The sequence below is a fragment of the Dendrobium catenatum genome, unplaced genomic scaffold, assembly GCF_001605985.2.
Source record: "Dendrobium catenatum unplaced genomic scaffold, ASM160598v2 fragScaff_scaffold_1021, whole genome shotgun sequence".
Taxonomy (NCBI): Eukaryota; Viridiplantae; Streptophyta; class Magnoliopsida; order Asparagales; family Orchidaceae; genus Dendrobium; species Dendrobium catenatum.
In genome coordinates, this window is record NW_021319483.1 from 4,267,444 (window position 1) to 4,287,084 (window position 19,641).

General features: G+C 31.6%; 1 non-coding gene across 1 annotated transcript; it reads left to right on the top strand.

The window, feature by feature from the left end:
• The first annotated feature begins 19,157 nt into the window (after window positions 1-19,157).
• LOC114580417 lies at window positions 19,158-19,263 on the top strand. The gene has a single exon (XR_003701810.1). It is a non-coding gene; the product is annotated as a small nucleolar RNA R71 (small nucleolar RNA).
• Window positions 19,264-19,641: the final 378 nt, after the last annotated feature.

The window sequence follows — 19,641 nt, forward strand, 5'->3', positions numbered from 1 at the left end:
CTCCTTTTTCTTCCTCTTGGAGAAGACAAAGAAACTCAGGGATGGATTTAGAATCCTCTCTCCCTAGAGAGCTCCAATAAGACTTACCAAGGCTACAGGAGGAGCAAGCATGCATCTAGCCCAGAGAAACAATGTTATACCCCTCACACTACTTCTCCCTCACACTCAAGTTCACATTATCCTTCTTCTCAAAAACTCTAATTTTTTTCCAAAAGCTCCCTCTCAGAGTTCCTTCTTCATCCCCATTCCTCTATTCGCGTCTCCTAAAAAAAGATTAAAGAATTGATTTTATAATAGGCTTCAAGAAATCCTAAAATTTCAAGTTGGCCATCATTTATTCATATAGTATGATTGAATTTTGTATAGTACAATCAAAGTTTGTACAATACACTCAGTTCAAAACTATTCTCGTCTAGTATGATGTGAATAGTCATTCAAATGAAATGTTTAATATATATATATATATATATATCATACAATACAATCCTTTGATTATTTTATATGATCTGTTTAATTTTCTTTATTTGTACGAGACAATTCTCAGTATGACAAAAATTCATCTGTGGCTTTTTGATGAATCTCTAATTACTATAATACTATCGTACGATATGATTAGGTTAAAATATATGGTTTTGTTTGGTAAAAACTCTAGGACTACCAAAATTAATCTCTGTCAATTATCTGCTATAATGAACATCATACAATACAATATAATATGATTATTTCGTTTGCCTATTTAAGTTGGTGAAAGCAAAGAATAATCTCCTATTTGTGGGACCCGAGTTTGTGGTGTGGCAGATTATTTGGATTGAAATGTGTCCACCATAATTTTGCCAAATTTTCTACATGGGTTTACTCTTTAGTCAAAATCTGCATCTATAATCTCCCGATTAGGCAAGGCTGGCTTCAGTAGTGGGAGAGCCTATACTCATGGATACATTTACTAACACTTAGAGAAAGTGTGCTTATTCCCATGTTTGTGTTAAATTCCATTTAACAAGAAACTTATTGAAGGTTGTCTGCGTAAAGGGACTTGGAGGTAAATTATTCTATCCCATTGAATATAAGGGGATCCTGATTCTTTACCATAAGTGTGGGAATATTAGGCATATGATTTGAGCCTATTCTATTAATGATTATCACCCAAGTATGAATATGAGACTAATTACAGTGTCTCTGATGTTAGTATGGGAAGGTAGGAATGAAATGGTGCTACTAGCCCTCTGATTCATATCCTCATTTTTATGAATGGTGGTTTTTAGGGAGGGGCCCAGGCGAACCATGTAAAAGACTAGGCATAACCCCTTAGAGGATGGTCTATTTTTTTAATAAATGAGGACTATCGTGGGAATCAAATTAAGGTGATTAGCATTTGAGGTACTAATCAAAGGTAAGATTAAAAGCTCAAATGGTTAGAAAGCGTACTTATGGTACTTATTTTTTGGACCAAGGGAATGGTGGAATAATTAAGGATACATATACTATTATATTTTATCCTCCTATAGAGGTCTCGAAGGTGTTAATTAGGATAGCATCTGATTAGAAATTGTAGTCAGTATAGTTGCTAATGAATGTTTACTCATAAATATTTAACTTTAACTAAAATAATAATCTAACACAATAAAATATGTTTTGGTGGAAATTTAATAACTTAAATAAAATCAAGAACAAATTATGGATACACATATATTATTAAAATGTTTTGGAATAATGAAATATAAAATTAATATGTTTCCCACTGATTATCTTAATAATGTGATGTTATTTTGAGCATAAGCGTCATCAACTGAAGCCAAGCAAGAAGAGATAAAGGATGGATTTACTTACTCTTCTAAGATTTTCAAAAGGTGTATTAAAAATACATATGAATATTTCCCACTAGGGTTGATGGGTTATCTATGATAATTTGGGGTAATTCCTGGAGTTATCTCTATTTTTTTATCTTAGTTGGCTTTCGACTTTGGGGCCCTTACTGGTTGATTCATTGCTCTTCCCATTGGGGAGCTATGCAGTTTTTTCTGGAGAATGTCTGTCTTTGGATCCTTCTTTGGTATAGTTCTCTGCCCAATTTTTCTGGGAGTTTAATTTTCTACTCTTAAGCTCTGTTTGTCAGTTGGTGGTGGATTAGGCTTGGTGGTAGGATGGAGCGGCCTTGGGTTATCCCTTATGATGGTTCCTGGTTTCATCTTATCCTAAGCTCTATATGCCTTTTTCTTTGTTTAGATAATTTGTGTTTGTGTGGGTTATTTAAATCTAATTACTAATCTATCTTTTTATTTTTTGGTGTTCTTCTTATTGGAGATGTTTGGCATTATTGTGAGAATTAGTTTTGGTTGCATTCTTTGGCTATGGATTTATTTTCTCCTGTGGTTGATGGGTGGTAAGTGATTGTTTGGGGGAATTCCTTATGTTATCAATGTAAATCTCGATTGGCTTTGGACTTTGGGGCCCTTGTTGGTTAGTTGTTTGCTCTTGACATTGGGGAGCTGTGCAGTTTTACCTGGGAGTTTTTCTATCTCTTTGGTGCTGTGGAGCATTTCTTCATTAACTATGGGAGTTTCCTTATGCACAAGATGATTAAGGGTGATATAACTCCTTTTTTCTTTGATATATTTATTTTAAATCTTCTATCTTACCTTTATATTTTTCTTTGTGTTACTCTTTTCTTTTGCAGATGCAGTGCTTTATAGGTTAATTTGCAGATGGCAATGCTCAAGTTTTTTTGTAGAAATATTGTGTTTCATGGGTTTATCTGTATCTTTCTTTTTTTTTTTTTATGCTTGGCATTAGCATCTTTAGATTGTACCTAGGTTATCTTATATTTTGGATTAGTGGGGGCTATCTGCTCATAGGTTTTCTTTTACTTTATTTTGTAGATCTTTTGAGCATTAGTGAGCTAAAGGTCCCCCTTAAGGACCTTGTAATTGCTTTTTATAGTAACACTTAGGCCCCTTTGTGGGTTTTAATTAAAAAAAATTACAATATCATCTTGATTTTCCTATTGCTAATTTTAGCTTTCCCATTGCTTTGGGGATGGTCGAGTCCTATGCAGGTTTTAAAGGAAGAAGATAAATTGATGCTGAGCAAGGAGTTCACATTTGAAGAATTGGAGAAGGTCATAATTGAGCTAGGAGGTATTATTGCACCGAGGCATTATGGTATGTCTTACTCCTTTTTCAAACATTATTGGCATATCATCAAGTTTGATTTATTGAAAGCTATGGAACATTTTTTCAAATTTAGAAAAATTAATGTGAATTGGAAGTATACAAACATTGTCTTGATTCCCAAAATAAAAAATCCTTTAACCCCTTCCAACTATAGACCTATAAGCTTATGTAATTCAATCTATAAGATAGTGGCAAAGATTCTTCTAAATAGGCTCTTGCTAGTTATTCATAAGTTAATAACGGAAGAGCAAGTTGCTTTCACGAGAGGAAGATCAATATTGGACCATGTACTAGTGGCTCAAGAAGTTTTTCACAAACTTAGACATTCCAAAGAATCCAAGGGGTTAGTCTCATTCAAGATAGATATGAATCAAGCTTATGACTCCATGGGTTGGCCAACTATGATCAAAATTTTAGAATACTTTGAATTCCCTTACATTTATGCAAATCTTATTGTGGAACGTGTTACTGGTCCTAAATTTTCTCTTCTTATAAATGGTATCTATTCTAAATGGATAGAAGCACAATTCAATTTTCGGCAAGGTTGCCCACTTTCTCCCTTTTATTTGTCATGTGTGCCCAACTTCTTTCTAATGCCTTCTTTCATAAAGGAGAACGGTAGGGATTGGTATTTCTTCTAATGGTCCCATGGTTTCTCATATTTTGTATGCCGACGATATCCTTATTTTCTCGAAAGATAATCTTAAATAAGTAAAACAAGTTAATGGTACTCTCATGAATTATTGTGGATGGACGAGACAAAGGATTAATTTGCTAAAATCAAGAATTCTTTTCGAGAAATCAGTGAAGACAAGAGAAGAAAGAAAATATGTATGATTATGAAATTTAAAGAAGTAAAAGAGTTCTCTTATTTGGGGGCTAAAGTAGCTTTGAGAAGATTGACAAAAATTGATTTCTAGTTCATCATAGATAAAGCCTTAAACATGTTAAATATTTGGGGAGGAAAGCTGATTTCATTAGCTGGAAGGATCACTTTGGTCAATCTGTACTACTTCATTTCCAACTTATCATTCTACTCTTTCTTTGGTTCCTAAGAAAGTGTTCCATGAAGTTGACAGGATATGCAGGAATTTCATTTGGAACAAAAGTAATGGTAGTGCAGGTCTACATTATGCTAATTGGGACTTGATGTGCAAACCAAGGAAATGGGGCCGACTTGGTATCAATTCCTGTATTAAGAAAGCTGGTCCACTTAGATCCAAGCTAGCTTGGAGATACAGTCAAGAAAAAGAGTCCATCATGCACAGAATTCTCTATCCAAAATATGGTCAAATTCCGGAAGAAGAGATCGTTAAGAACAGAGGTTTGACTTCTTGGAAACTGATTTACAATGGAGGGAAATTCTTGAAACCAATTATCAGATGGAAAGTGAGAAATGTAAAATCCATAAGTGTTCTAAAAGACACTTGGATTCTGGATAAATGTTTGCTGGATTGGCCTACATTTATCAACCCATCAATTGAGAACAGCTTCTCAGTGGATAGGTTTATTATCAATTAGAATTAGAACATCATAGAGCTGAAGAAACATTTTGGGGATGAAATGGTGTATCTAATCTCCTCAATTGAGATTCAAACTAATATCGGAGAAGACAAAATAGAGCTCATTCATAATATATCTGGGAAAACAATAGCAGCCTTAGCTTCTGAAGCTATGGAATCCGAAAACTCTGATTATACTAGTCTTATTTGTATTGATAAGGTTATTCAATAATGCAATCCCAACAAACAAATTTCTATGCTATAGAAGATTACTTGGATTTGATAAATGTCCTAGAGGATGTGAAGAAGTAGAAAATCTAGACCACATAGTGTATGGATGCAGAAATTTACTTGAGGTGGTTGAAGTTCTGAACAGATGGGGATTTGGAATCCCAAGCTTCTGTTCCATGGAAGATTGCTATAGATGGCTTGATAAACAAGGCTTATGGATGATAGATTTATTATGTAATATGATTTATCTATCTTGGAAGGAAAGGAATCAGTTCGTTCATGAGATGAAGGCTCACAGCTAGTTAATGTTAGCTTCTAAAGCTGTTAGATATACTGCAAGTTACAAATTCTATACCTACTCAAGCTCAGGCATCGAGGATGCTAATCAACCATCCAGGTTGTTTAAATCCTGTCACCCTCCACCACCTGATTGGATCAAAGTCAAAATAGACACTGCACTTCATAACTCCTATAAGGCTGGCATAGGAGTATTTAGAGATCATCATGGAAGATTACTATTGGCTTTCGGTAATTATCTCATTCATTGGGATTCAGCTGCATTAGACTTCAAGCCATCTTTTCTTTAAAGCATATGATCAAAGAATGGTTGTTGGAATACAAAGGATTGATTATTGAAGGAGATAACAAGAACGTAATCAATTTCATTATGGAAAAAGTGAATGCAGGTAATAAAAATGCTATAGAGCTTTCTTTTATAAAAGATTTTCATTATGTTATCTTTAATTGTGCTGATAGGGAGAGAAATAAGTTAGCAGATCTTTGTGTTAACTATGCTTGTTTTAATTCTTTTGTTTGGGATGATGAAACTTGGAGTATCCCTCCTTCCTTTATTAAATTGTTAGAGGAGGAGTCGGATATTAGTAAGTTGTAATTCGCTTTTAGTTTCTTTTATTAAACTTTTTGTTTTCTTAAAAAAAAATGTTTTGGGGATTGTAAGCTGTAGCTATTCTATGGAAAATTCCAAAATTCTTAAGGATAGTTTCTATTTTTTTAATTACAAAAATGACTTCCTCCATCAATGATTAAAACCCTTGGCATACCAAATCTAGGTAAATTCTTTTTCTATGAGAAATTAGTCACACTTTTAGCATCATATTTAGAGTTTTTAACACCTTCAATCTATTTAGAAACATAGTCCACAAAAATGAGAATATATTGGTTTTCATGCAATAGCACAAAATATCCCATAAAATCAATTCCCCAAATATTAAATATTTCTACTTCCAAAATATAAATTGTTAGCATTTCATTTCTTTTAGTTATACTATCTTCACTTTGGAACTGATCATATCTTTCTATATATTACTTCACGTCCTTGAATAGGGTAGGCTAATAAAATATAGCTTAAAGAATTTTAGTAGTTCTGATTCCAACAAAATGTCTCATATAGTTGTAATCATGACACTCGCTAATAATACAAATTAATTCCTTATCAGGAACACATATTCTTATGATTTGATCATCAAAAGACTTAAATAAATAGGTTTCATCCAAAAAGTAAAGTATGGTAACATGTACGAACTTCATTTTTTATAAGTGGATAATTCATAAGGAAGTATTCCACTTACAATAAAATTTATAATTTCATTATACCATGAAGATTTGTTCAACTAGAAAGCAAGTAATTGTTCATTAGGAAATTGTTACTTAATTTCAATCTCATCTAATAAATGTTGTTCAAGGCTAGAGAAATGATCAACAATTTTATTTTTAGTTCCTTTTCTATCAAAAATTTTTACATTAAATTCTTGTAATAATAAAATCCACCTAACTAGTCTTGGTTTCGTTTCCTTCTTTTTCATAAGATATTTTATTGCGGAATAATTATTATAAAAAATAACCTTATTCCTAATTAAATACGATCTGAACATATCAAAAGTAAAAATAAAAGCAAACAATTCTTTTCAGTGGTGGCATGATTAAATTGTGTAGAATTCAATATTTTCCTAGCATAGAAAATAATGGAATTTTGTATCTCTCTTTTGCCCCAAAACTACCCCAACAAAAAAAATCACTAGCATCACACATTACTAAAAAAGCTCAAGACCAATAAGGAGCAATAATAATATGAGTAGTAGTCAAATGATATTTTAGAGTTTTAAAAGCTTTAAGACATGTAGAGTTAAATATAAAAGGTATATCTTTCTCTAAAAATGGTATAAAGCCTTAGAAATTTTAGATAAATCCTTTAAAAATCTTCTGTAACCAGCATACTTTCAAAAACTTCTAATCCCCTTAAAAGTATAGGTTGGAGAAAGTTTCAAAATTAATTGAATTTTTTTAATACATACTTCTAACCCTTTGCAAGATATCTTATGCCCTAATATAGTGCCTTCATTTACCATAAATTAACATTTTTCCCAATTTAGTAATAATTTAATTTCAACACATTTTTTTTAAATAACAGTTAAGTGGTCTAGACATAAGTCAAATATAGTGCCAAATACAAAAAACCATCCTTGAATATTTCAACACCCTTCTCAATTAACTATGAAAAATGGACATCATGCATCTTCGAAAGTAACAAGAACATTACATAAAGAAAATTGCATTCTTCTAAAAGAAAAGTTCCATCGAGATTGGTGAAAGTATCTGATCTTTATCTTAAAGTGTAATTAGTATATGAAGATAATTAGAATATCCATCTAAAATGTAATAAAGTAAATGGTCTTTTAACCTATAAAGCATTTGATCAAGAAATGATAAAGAAAAATGATTTTTTCTAGTTGTTTTATTTAGTTTCCTATTGTGAATACAAGTCCTACAACCTTTGACAGTTCTAGCAGGTATTAATTCATTATTTCATTAGATATAGTAGTTAATGCCCCCTTTTTTGGACACAATGAATAGGACTAACATAAGAACTAATAGAAATAGGGTAGATAAACCTAGCATCTAATTATTTAAGAATATCTTTTTAACAGCATTTTCATTGATGGATTAAGTCTCCTTAAGGATTATCTTTAGGAATAGAATTTGATTCCATTAAGATTCTATGTATACAAAAGGAATAGTGAATTCCTTTAATGTCTTCAATAGTCCACCCAAAAGCTTTTTTATAGTTTCTTACAACCTTAATCAATTCAATATCTTGATGTTGCACTAGATTTGTTGAAATGATTATAGAAAAGTGAATTTTTTGCACAAATATGTATAATTAAGATGACAAGGTAAATCTTTAAGTTCTAAAGTTGGGGCCTCTTTAATAGATGGTTTCAGATTTTTATCTAAGATAATGATTCCAACATTTTAAAATGTCCTTTGTCTCAATTTTCTTTTATAAATTTTATTTCAATGGGCTTGTTAATTGTATTTTGTTCTTGCTCATCTTCTTAGTCCTTACTCAATTCTTCTTCCAAGAATTTTTCTTTTAGATCTTCAGTAAAAACATTCTCCAAATATACCCTAAAACAATATTATTTTCTTTCTTGATAGAATTTCATAGTCTTTAATATATACATTGTCATTTTGCTAGTCTTAAATGCTCATAGTTAATTCTCCCTTTTGAACATCAATCATAGTTTTCCTTATTGCTAAGAAAGGTCTTCATAAAGTAAGACATATTTCTTTATCTTCTTCCATGTCATAAAAAATAAAATCAATAGGGAAAATTAACTTATCAACCTTGATTAGAACATCCTCTACTAATTTTGGGTAAGTAAAATATCTATCAACAAATTGAAGTGTAACAAAAGTATGTTAAATCTCACCTTTATCTAACCTTTTAAAGATGGATAAATGCATGATATTAATATTTGATCCTATGTCGTATAAAGCTCTCACACATAATTTATCTCCAATAGTTAAAGGAATGGAAGAACTCCCATGATCCTTATGTTTTTCAAGAAATTTCTTTGTAAAACGGCACTATATTATGTGGTTAATTCCATAGTTTCATAATCACAAATCTTCCTTTTCTTAGTCAAAATATCCTTGTTGAATTTAGCATAAGTGGGCATTTGTTCTAAAGTTTTTGAGAAGGGGATATCAATGGTTAATTTTTTAAATACTTTTTATAACTTTTATAAATGTTTGTCAATATTTATTTTGATCAATCTCTCAGGGAAAAGGGGGTTGTGGTCTCTCAACAACTTTTCAATAAACATTTCACTTTCTTTAGTAGATTCTGGCTATTCATGGGGGCTGTAGGCGGGGGCGTGCTGGGTGGGTGAGGGGTGACTTTTTATCATTTCCCCAGAGGAGTCTACAAATTTAATTTAAAGTGTACAAATTAATTAAAAAAAAGGATTACAAGGTCCTTAAGGGGGCCTTTAGCTCACTAATGCTCAGAAGAGCTACAAAAAAAAATTCCTATGAGCTAATGGTCCGCACTACAAAGATATACAGAATGACATAGTAACAATCTAGGGTTGCTAGAAGGCAACACCGAAAAAAGGAAGAAAAAAAGATTGAAGATCAACACCCTCTTCCTACAAAAGATTGAAATAACATGCACAAAAGCCTTGTTCCACTATACATGCATAATAAGATAACTGCAAAAAATAATTCATAATATCAACAAAAAAAAGAACATAGGAATATTATAATTAGATAACATATGAAACCAATTCAAGCCCCAATTAACAAGGATCAATATTATCTTAACATAAACTACGACGAAATCCTTTTTACTTCCTTTCAAAGTAACCACATTAGAAAAAATGAAACAATAACAGCTGCAGTAGTTTTGATAGTGTTCGATTAATCTGTGCTTGGAGACAATCACATTCCAAGCATTGAAAATACAGACAACCAAAATGCAAAGGCAAAACCATATAAACAACCACTTATGAATGTAGTGTTTCTAGGTCCAACAGACCTGCCGAATGTATACCCAGCCAATATAAGAATTTGAGAACAACAAAAGCATAGCTCTAGAAAAAATGAAGTCACTATAGTTTATCCACCCAGTTAAAAACTAGGTATCCAACTGAAAGCTCCAACCAGACAAAGTAATAAAAACTAGTAAGAAACTATCCAGGTTAATAGCCATAACAATAACCATAATACCAAAAACCCTCCAGGAAAATTTAAGATAAGTTTTAATCAGCTAAAAATTAAAATGATATTGCTTTGAGTGACCCACACCAGCTCTCATAAAAGCCCAATTAGAACCAAAAATCCAAAAACTGACAAAGCAACAGTAGCAAAAACTAAAGAAACACTTATCTACTTCTAACATACGTTAAACCCAAATGATCCAACTATGATATGCTAACAATATTGATAGGAAGATTATATCCCATAAACTCCCTAAAATCTGGTATATTGCAAAAAAAATTAGCTAAAAAATCTACAGTAGAATTGGCTTCTCTATAGATGTGAGTGATAGAAAAATTGATACCCTCAAGGCATCATTTAATAGCTCTTATTGTACAAAAATAATAAGGTTTAACATTAACTTTGCTAATATTATAATGGATGACCACTATATCATCCACTTCAATCCAAAGATAAATGATCCCTAACGAGGAACATAATTGCACACCATAACTTAAAGCATGAATCTCCACCAATATGGCATTACTGGAAATTTATGGGCCAGCAAAAGAAATAAGAGCTTAGCCATTATGATCACAAATCAGCCCACCACAACCAACTTTGTCCAATTTAAAAGATCCATCCACATTAAGTTTGAAGAAACCTTTATGAGGCTTATTTCATTTAACAAAAGTATCTTTACAAAAATTAGTAGTATATACAAAATTGATACCAAAAGATCAACAAGAGGATGGCAATCGGTAAAAGGGGGTACTATAAATCAAGTTTGCCAAATATAATTGTTTAGTCTTATCTTTAACCTTGATGATAATGGTATTTGCATTCATATGTATGTTCTCACTCTTCGACTTATTCCTACTCTTCCACATAAACCAACAAATAATAATAGGTAAAATGTTACAGATATGGTTCTTTGGAGAAGTAAACCAATCTTTAAAAATATTTTTAATATTTTTGTAATCTTTATAGATAAGGGTAGTAAAGACATTTTAAAAATAAATCCAAACTTTCAGAGCAACTGACCCATTAGCAAAAACATGATTTAAAGTTTCCATGTGATAATAACACTAGCATTTTGAAACAATGCAAAAAACCTTTCTTGCTAAGAATTGTATCAACAGGTATGTAATTATTAAAAATTCTCCAAATAAGAATAGAAAAAGAGATAGGGACACCTTTTTGCCAAATAGTAGACAAAATATGATTTTTAGGTTTAGCATCCCTAATAGCATGCCAAACATCCTTGAAAGAAAAACTACTATCATTGGATTTGTTAAAAAGATTACAATCACTCTTATCAATTTGGAGGGGGATTTTCAAAATAAGATAAATGATAAATCAGGTACCTACTCTGCAAGGTAATGCACATTCCAACTGCCATTATGAATAAACTCTGAAACTTTACAAGTACTAATTGAGTGAGTATTAAGTAAATTATAAATGGAAATAGAACCTAACCAATTTTCTTGCCAAAAGAAAATGTCACCTATGCCCAAACCCCATTGAATGAAGCTTTCAGCATTCCATTTTATGGAACACATTCTCTTCCAATTAAAGGAATTTCCCTTTTTCAAATAGCAGCTAATAGGATGCTTACCCACTCAATATTTAAATTCCTAAACTTTGCCCATAAGCTAATATTGGATCTAAAATTGAACCACATCTTATAAGAAAAAGCAAGATCCATATCACTCAAGTTCTTAAGACCAAGCTTACCTTCCTCTTTGATGCTAGAACAATTATCCCAAGAAGCCCAAATAATAGCATACTTACCCTCTTTATTGCCCAAAAGAAACTGGATTAAAATTCTTTCCATCCTACTTCAAAAATTCATAGTAGGATATAATGTATGAAAAAGATAGATAGGAATAGAACTCAAAACACTTTTGATAAGCACAAGTCTACCACCAAAAGAAATAAAATTAAAAGCCCAAGTAGTCAATTTTTTTTTAATATTGGAGAAAATGTCCACAAATAAATGAGTCCTCTTCTTACCTTTAACAAGCGAAGTCCCCAAGTATTTAAGGGGCATATTTTTGTCCACAAAACCATAGCCACATTGGATAGCATTGATTCTTTGGTGAGAAATAGACTTAGTAGTAATAAAATAGCATTTACTATGGTTAACCATTAACCCACTAGCATTTTGAAAAAGACCAAGAAATTTAAACATAATATTAAGCATTTTTCTATAGTCACTAGTAAAAATTATAACATCATCAGCTAAACTTAAATGGGAAATAAGGAAACCACCTCTAGTATGATATTGTAATGAAGGATGATTTCAGAATAAATCATTTAATCCTCTAGAGAAAAATTACATAGAAAAAATAAACAAAGCCAATGAAAGAGGATCTCCTTGCCTAAGACCATGAGAAGAGCCAAAGAAAACTTGAATTTTCCCATTGATAATGATAGAAAAATAACAATGCTTAGTACTATTTTTAATGAGTTTAAGAAACTCATTATTGAAGCTAAATTTTTTAAGAAACATGTAAAGGAATGTCCAATTAAGATTACCATATAGTTTGGTTATGTCAATTTTGAAAATAGCATTACCTCAAGAAATTTTACTTTCCAAGTCATAAACTAATTACAATAAGCTGATTCTAGTGAGAGAGGCTCTCGGATTCTAGTGAGAGAAAATTTCTTTTTTCAAATTTCTTGATCCTTTTTTTCTTGTTTTGCTCGTCTGGTGGCGAACGATCGCCGGTCATCATTCGGTGATGACCAGAATACCTCAAATCCCCATTCTGCTAGGTTTCCTTATTACTCGACTCATATTGGATCCAAAGGTAGAGGTCTTACAAATCATGAATTCGTGATTAAGCAAAGTCCTTTGGTGATTACTGAAGGTCATCTTCTATCGATTCAAAATGTGGATCAGTGTTGGGTAAAGGAAAAGATATAAAGGAATTTCTGGGAACATAGATGGTTCTGATGTCTCTGTATTCACCTTTAACAAAATTGCTGTATGGAGCGGCTAACGACTCAGAGGCTTCATCTTCTATATGTTTAAAGATGAAGGTTAATATATTCTCAAATTCTTCATGTCTTGATTTATGTGCGGAAAAATGTGATGTTTTAAATTTGAATTGTAAAGATTCAAAATAGATTGACAGTATGAATTCTATTTTGGAAACTAAGCCAGCGAGTGATAAGAATGTGGTAATAAATCTAATTACTGGTAATGATGGTTCTATAAATGTATGGTTTAAGAATCAGCACATTAAAGTGTCTCCAATTATTCTAGATCTGGTAGAAGATGTGGATTTGGATGCAGTTAAATTAAACATGGTGAAGGTCTCTGAAAATATCAAATTGTTGCAAAAATCTTTGGTGGTGAAAGTTTTTGGAAGAGAGGTTTCATTCTCTCTGTGTACCTTTGAGTTAAGGCATCAATGGAATAGATTTGGGAGTTTTCATATGACTTTATTTGGCCTTGACTAGATTTATGTTCATTTCATTCTTCTCAAGTTATGGAAGAAGTGCTTAGTGGAGGTCATTGGTATGTAGGAGGACATATAATAGGAATGGATTTTTCTCTAACATCATTGAAAGGATTATCCTCAACAATTTGGATTAGATTACCACATTTTCTTTTACAGTGTTGGGATGAGACGAATGTAAATATGATTGTCTCAAAGACTGGAGTACCATTGTTATTAGATGGGAAGATGTTCAAATGGGGTAAGCATGAATTTGCTAGAGCATGTGTTCGAATTAATTTAGATTCTGAATTAATTCAAGGAGATTGGATTGAAGGTTTATACGAGAAATTTTTTCAGAGAGTGGAATATGGAAATGTTTCTTCTTTTGGCTTCAAATGTGGCAAGATACGACATAAAATTGATAGTTGTGCAGATGTGATTGAAGATGTGGTAAACAAGAATCAGAATTTAGTTGGGCAAAACCTTTCAAAGGTTCCAATAATAGATTTGGATAAGAATTTGATGGACAAATAGACATTGTAGGTTAATGAATGTCTTATGGCCCTTGGATACATGTGAAGTTTTAGAAAAATAGAAGATTGAAGAATAATTGGAATCAGAAATCAAATTTTCATCCCAAATTTGTAGATCTTGAAAAGTCTATGGCAGCTGCATATGTTCCTTCAAAAAATAAATTTACATTGCTATCTCAAGTCTTTGCAGAGGAATTGTCTAGATAGATGCTGAGGAACTTGTTAAGAAATCCTAAAATCAAAAAACAAGTTCTATTTTTGAAGGCTCGGTCTTGGAAGAAAAAATTCTTGAGTAAGTTCTATACAAAGATGTAGTTACTGTTGATAAAGTTCCTTTTCAACTAGAAGACGGAGAGATTGGTCAAGATGCTGAAAATTGTGTTGTTGGTAAAGGTTTGGATACAAAAACAAATCATCAAGAGGAGCTCCACAGAGACAGGATCGTTGATTTATCACTATCGGATGGATGTAAGGGAATTAAGGTAAACTTTGAAACTGATTTCAGAGAAGAAGTTATTTTAAATATGGCAAGAAGTTCTCCAAATTTAGAAGATGTAGAATTTTATTTGGCTTCTAATTTGGCTTGTAAGGAGAAGGTTAGAGATATAGAAGGTTTGAGTGAAATAGGAGTTGATATAATTGGTGAAAAAGGTATAGGTAGCTCACATGATTATGACATTCTGAAGTAGGTGAGTACTCCTTCAAAATTTGAAAAAGTAAATAATGGAGAAGCTTTGTTTGAAGATGGGAAATTCCAACTCCCTTGTAAATCATTCATCATAATAAAAAGTTTAATAAATATTCAAATTTGTTTGGTCCTATTAAAGGGAGCCTTAGAGGAAGGAAGGCATTCTTTCTTGGTGGCAGCATTGGAGCCTCTATAATATTTAACCTATGAAATGAGTGGCGGAAGTGAATTTCAAGAATTGTTGGTGAAATTATTGATAATGGTGGAGCTTCTTAAAGGCAGAACTTGTGGAGTTGTCAAGATCATTATTAAGTTCTTGATGGTTTTCTATTACATTCGTTTCATTTTTTTTTATTCTATTTAGAAAACTTGGTTTTTCTATTTTTATTTTAAGCATAGGTTGGTATTTGGAAAAAGGATCTAGAATAATAGAATTTAAGAATCATTCTATCGATTATTTGTTACTCAATTGGGAATTCTTGGATACTAACGAACCATTTTGGTTGTTTTATATTTGGTATCCCCTTCACCCCTATGGGTTTAAAATGATAAGTAGAGGGTCTTATTTTCATTATGACGTTTCCTTTTTTCCTAATATTCTCATTATGCTTTAATCTATTTCTAATAAGGCCTCCTTTTACTTTGTTTTAAAGGGAGTGTCTAGTAGTTTCTTTTTATCTTGTATAAGTTTTTCTTTTTAATTTTAATGCTATATGCATTTTCTCAAAAAAAAAAAGTCATGAACTAATTCCTACGCAAGCAGAACAATATCAAAAATAGAACGACCTTTAACAAAAAACATTTGCTCTAAAGAAATAACATTAGGATAAGTAGAACCCTTGAAAAAATAATAACAACATTCACTAAATCCTCTTTAATAACATGTCATAACTTTTGAAAAAATTTAGTAGTAAACCCATCCAGACCAGCCACAAAGTCAATGTTCATCTCTCTAATGGTAACCTAATATCAACCTTAGAAGGAATTTTAGTTATCATTTGGTTTTCTTCCTCAGTAACAACAAAATTAATAAAAGAAAAATCCAAATACATATTCAGAGAGAAGTTTTTATTAAACACATTTTTAAAGCAATTAATACCCAAATCATTAATTAAAACAGGATCTTCAAAAGAAAGACTAGTGGGAGTAGAGATTTTCTGAATATGACTAGTGACTTTCTTATGGTTAGCAATATTTTGAAAGAACTTGGTATTTCTATCCCCCTCAATAAGAAATTTTGAAGAAGCATTTTGTTTCCACTAAGCTTCTTCCTGATCCTAAATCTTAAATAAGAAGTCTTTGGTCGTCTTCAAGTAATAGAGATTATCATTAGAAGGATCATTCATATACTTATTTTCAACCTCACTAACATGACTTTCAGCCTCCAAAATATTGAAGAATAAATTTTTGAAAATAGTTATGTTCCACAAATTAAGTTTAAATTTGAGCCCTTAAGATTAAGCCATAATCTAGTCATGCCAATAATTTTATCAGAAGGATCCAAAGGAGCATGCCAATTATCCTTCACAATATCAAAAAAGGTATCATGGAAAATCCACATGTTTTGAAATCTAAAAGGAGAAGGATACTATTAAAATTCAAGTTAAAGTTCAATTGCATGGGGGAATGATCCAATAAAGTCCTAGAAAGATGTTTAGTGAGAGTATTGTGAAACTTAGAAATCCAAAAATTATTAAAAAGACTGTGTTCAAGTCGTTGCCACATTGTACCTTAATTCCACATAAAAGCATTCACAGTAAAACCAATATCATGTCAATTTGAAGATAAAATCTAATAATTAAATTCATATATAGCATTGAAGTTAGGAGCATTACCACCAATCCTCTCAGAAACATAATAAATAGTATTATAGTCACCACCCACTAATCAAGGTTCCACAATGTTGGAGGCAAGATCAGCAATTTGACTCCACAAAATTCTCCTTTCAACCTTGGAACAAGAGGCATAAACAAAGGAAGAAAGACAATAAAATTGAAGAGAAATGATGTTAGTGAGTACAATTTGAGGATAGTCATGCAGAATGGTCAAATTAACCCATCATTTCCAAAAAAATCCAAATCATGTTGGAACAGTTAATAAAAGAAGAATAAAAACCCAAATAAAACCTAATAGAATCCAACTTAGAAGAAGAGATCAAAGGTAGAAGTAAAATCAAAACATTAATATTATGAATCCTACATAAATTCTAAATTCTATTCCTAGAAGGAAAATTCCCCACACCTTAATATTCCAAATAATGGCTTCAACTATTAGAGAAGGGTGTAATAGAAGCACGAGTAACCCTAGATGCTTGAACATCCTTGGGTTTAAATGTTTTACTATTCTTCTTACCAACTTTGGTAAAACCATCCACTTCATTATTGGCAATCTTGTTTTGATTAGGGGATAGCAATGAAACATCCAAATTACCCTCAGACTTTCCTTATTTTGAAGCAACCTTTGTTGACAAAATTTCTCCTTCTTCCAGCATATTGTCCTCCATACATGTTTCCTTATAGATTTTCTTCCCATTAATGTGTGGTAAATCATAGTGTTTTTGGCTCACATCATTTGCATTTTCTTCTAGCTGCAAACCAACATCATTTTCAACATATTGTGCCCCTTTCCCCTTAGACAAGCTAGAATCATTTTTATCCATTTGAGGCATAGTATGAGTTCCATTAGTAATAGAAATCAATGGATTAGTTCCCTGATCAACAATAGGATTATCCTAAGGTATAGTTCCACTGATACTAATATTTTACTAAAAAAAATTAGGATTATCTTTTGATAAAGTTTCCATGATATCCCCAATTGCCACATTGACATTGCTATTTTATAACTATATAGTGCCATCCAACTCATTGGAAATGATGTGAGCTAGCATGAACCACGAAACATTCATTGATTGAATGGCTATGGACTTTACAATGCAAACAAAAATCCAGAATAATTACAAAATCCACCTTTTTCATATAGTTAGAATTCTCTAAACCTAGTCATACCCCTTTAGGATGTTTTTGGGTGATATCCAATTCAAGAAAAATCCTGGCTACTGATTAATGAGACCTAGTAGCAATAGCTTGACTGGTTTGAAGAGGTTTACCAAAATTGGATCCTAAAATGAGCAACACATGCGAGTTGAAGAAATGCAACCTCAAACTAGAAAAAGAAATCCAAATGGGTACTACATGAGACTCCACTTTTATATCAAAAAAAGGAGTCCACATAAGCAAGTGCATTTGACAATTATTTATGCAATAAGAATGCAAAGCAAAAATCTGACTATGGTATAAATCATTAGAAAGTTGGATAGCAACATGCCTACCATCCAACAATCCAATGGAATACACACCAGAGAGTTTCAAGTTACTAAAAAAATCCCTAAAGGCATAAAGGATAGGTCTTTTTAAGGAAATCCTCCCAACTAATGTAAATTGAAAAGGTGAAGCCAATTTAAGAATATCTTCATTAGACATCATCAAAGCCGGAACACCCTTTATCAAAGATTTCATAAAAGATAAACTAATATTATTCGAGGTAGCGTCACCCACTAAAAAATCACAAAATAACTGATATTTAGTTTTAGAAACATTTCCAAAATCATCAAAAGAGCCAATCTTAGCTCTGACCTTGGAAGCATAAGGTATACCCCAAGAAGAGGGAACGAAAGATGATGGAGCATCCGCCATCTAAAGAGATAAAATGATAAAACCTAAAGGCCGTTGGCCTTAAGCCAAAAATTGATGAAAAAAGGCCATTAGAATTGATAACGAGTAGTGAAACAATAAGATCAAATAGGGAGGCTCACAAAAAAGAACCCTAGAAACCCGATCGCTAGAAGACAGATGCAAAGAGGAGAGAGAATGTATATGTTAGAATGTTGTTTAAGGGGGGCTTATTTTCTTATTTTTCCTCTCTTTCATCCTTATCATGGGATTTGCCTTTCTCTTCATAATGGTCTCCTAAACCTTTCCAACTTCTAAGTTAGATATTTTGATATTGTTCTATCAAGTTTTGATAATGATTAAATCTAGCCCATTACCCTTTTTTATATTCAATTTTTTAATAGCATTAGATGGGCTATTTATTTGCATTCCTAATTGGAGAACATTATCTTCCAGATTCTATCATTTTTCATAAATATATATTATATATATATATATATATATATATATATATATATATATATATATATTATATATATATATATACTATAAATATATATTTCAATATTCTGCTTGAAATTACTATGAAGCTATATGTCTTGGCAAAGTGGTAATATATCTCCTAAGATCACTATTAACTTTCAATTCATCCATTTTCATGGAAATAACATTAATGTAAGTAGTCAAAATAAAAAAAAAAAAGAATAATTTTCATAAACTCCAACCACTCTCTTAGGATTCACCATACTAGTAGGCCACTAAAAATTATTTATTTCCATTTCTTCAATTTATTTATAAGCATCTTCAAAAGGCTTTAAAATCAAAGAATATTCAATAATAATATTAATTATGGCTCTAAGGATCCTACAAATCTGTTAAAAAAAGTTTGAGTTATCAACAAATTAATTAGGTAAAGCATGGTGAGGCCAGTTCTAAGCATTTCCTTGAATCTCTCCCAACTCTAATAAAAGGTTTCTCTTTCTAACTGTCTAAAATAAATAATGTCATTTCTATTCTTGGCAGCCTTAGAAGGTGGGAAATAATTTCTTAGAAATTTGTGGGCCAACTCATTTTTGTAATAGAGCATGGACGCAAGGAATTTAACCATATTTTGCCTTATATCTTAGAAAAAATGGGAGAAATATAAGTCTAATGGCATCATCACTAACACCATTATATATAAATGTTGCAAATACTTCAAAGAAACTTGTTACACAAAAGTTGGGGGAGTCAATGTGAGTTCCCTCAAATTGAGAAGTTTGTACCATCAGAATAATGACAAGTTTTAATTCGAAATTCTTTGGTTGGATAACATATCTTTTTATGCTTTGGTGAATTCTATCTACTCAAGGGTTTGCAAAATTTTTAAGAGTACTATAATGATCCATGCTTTGAA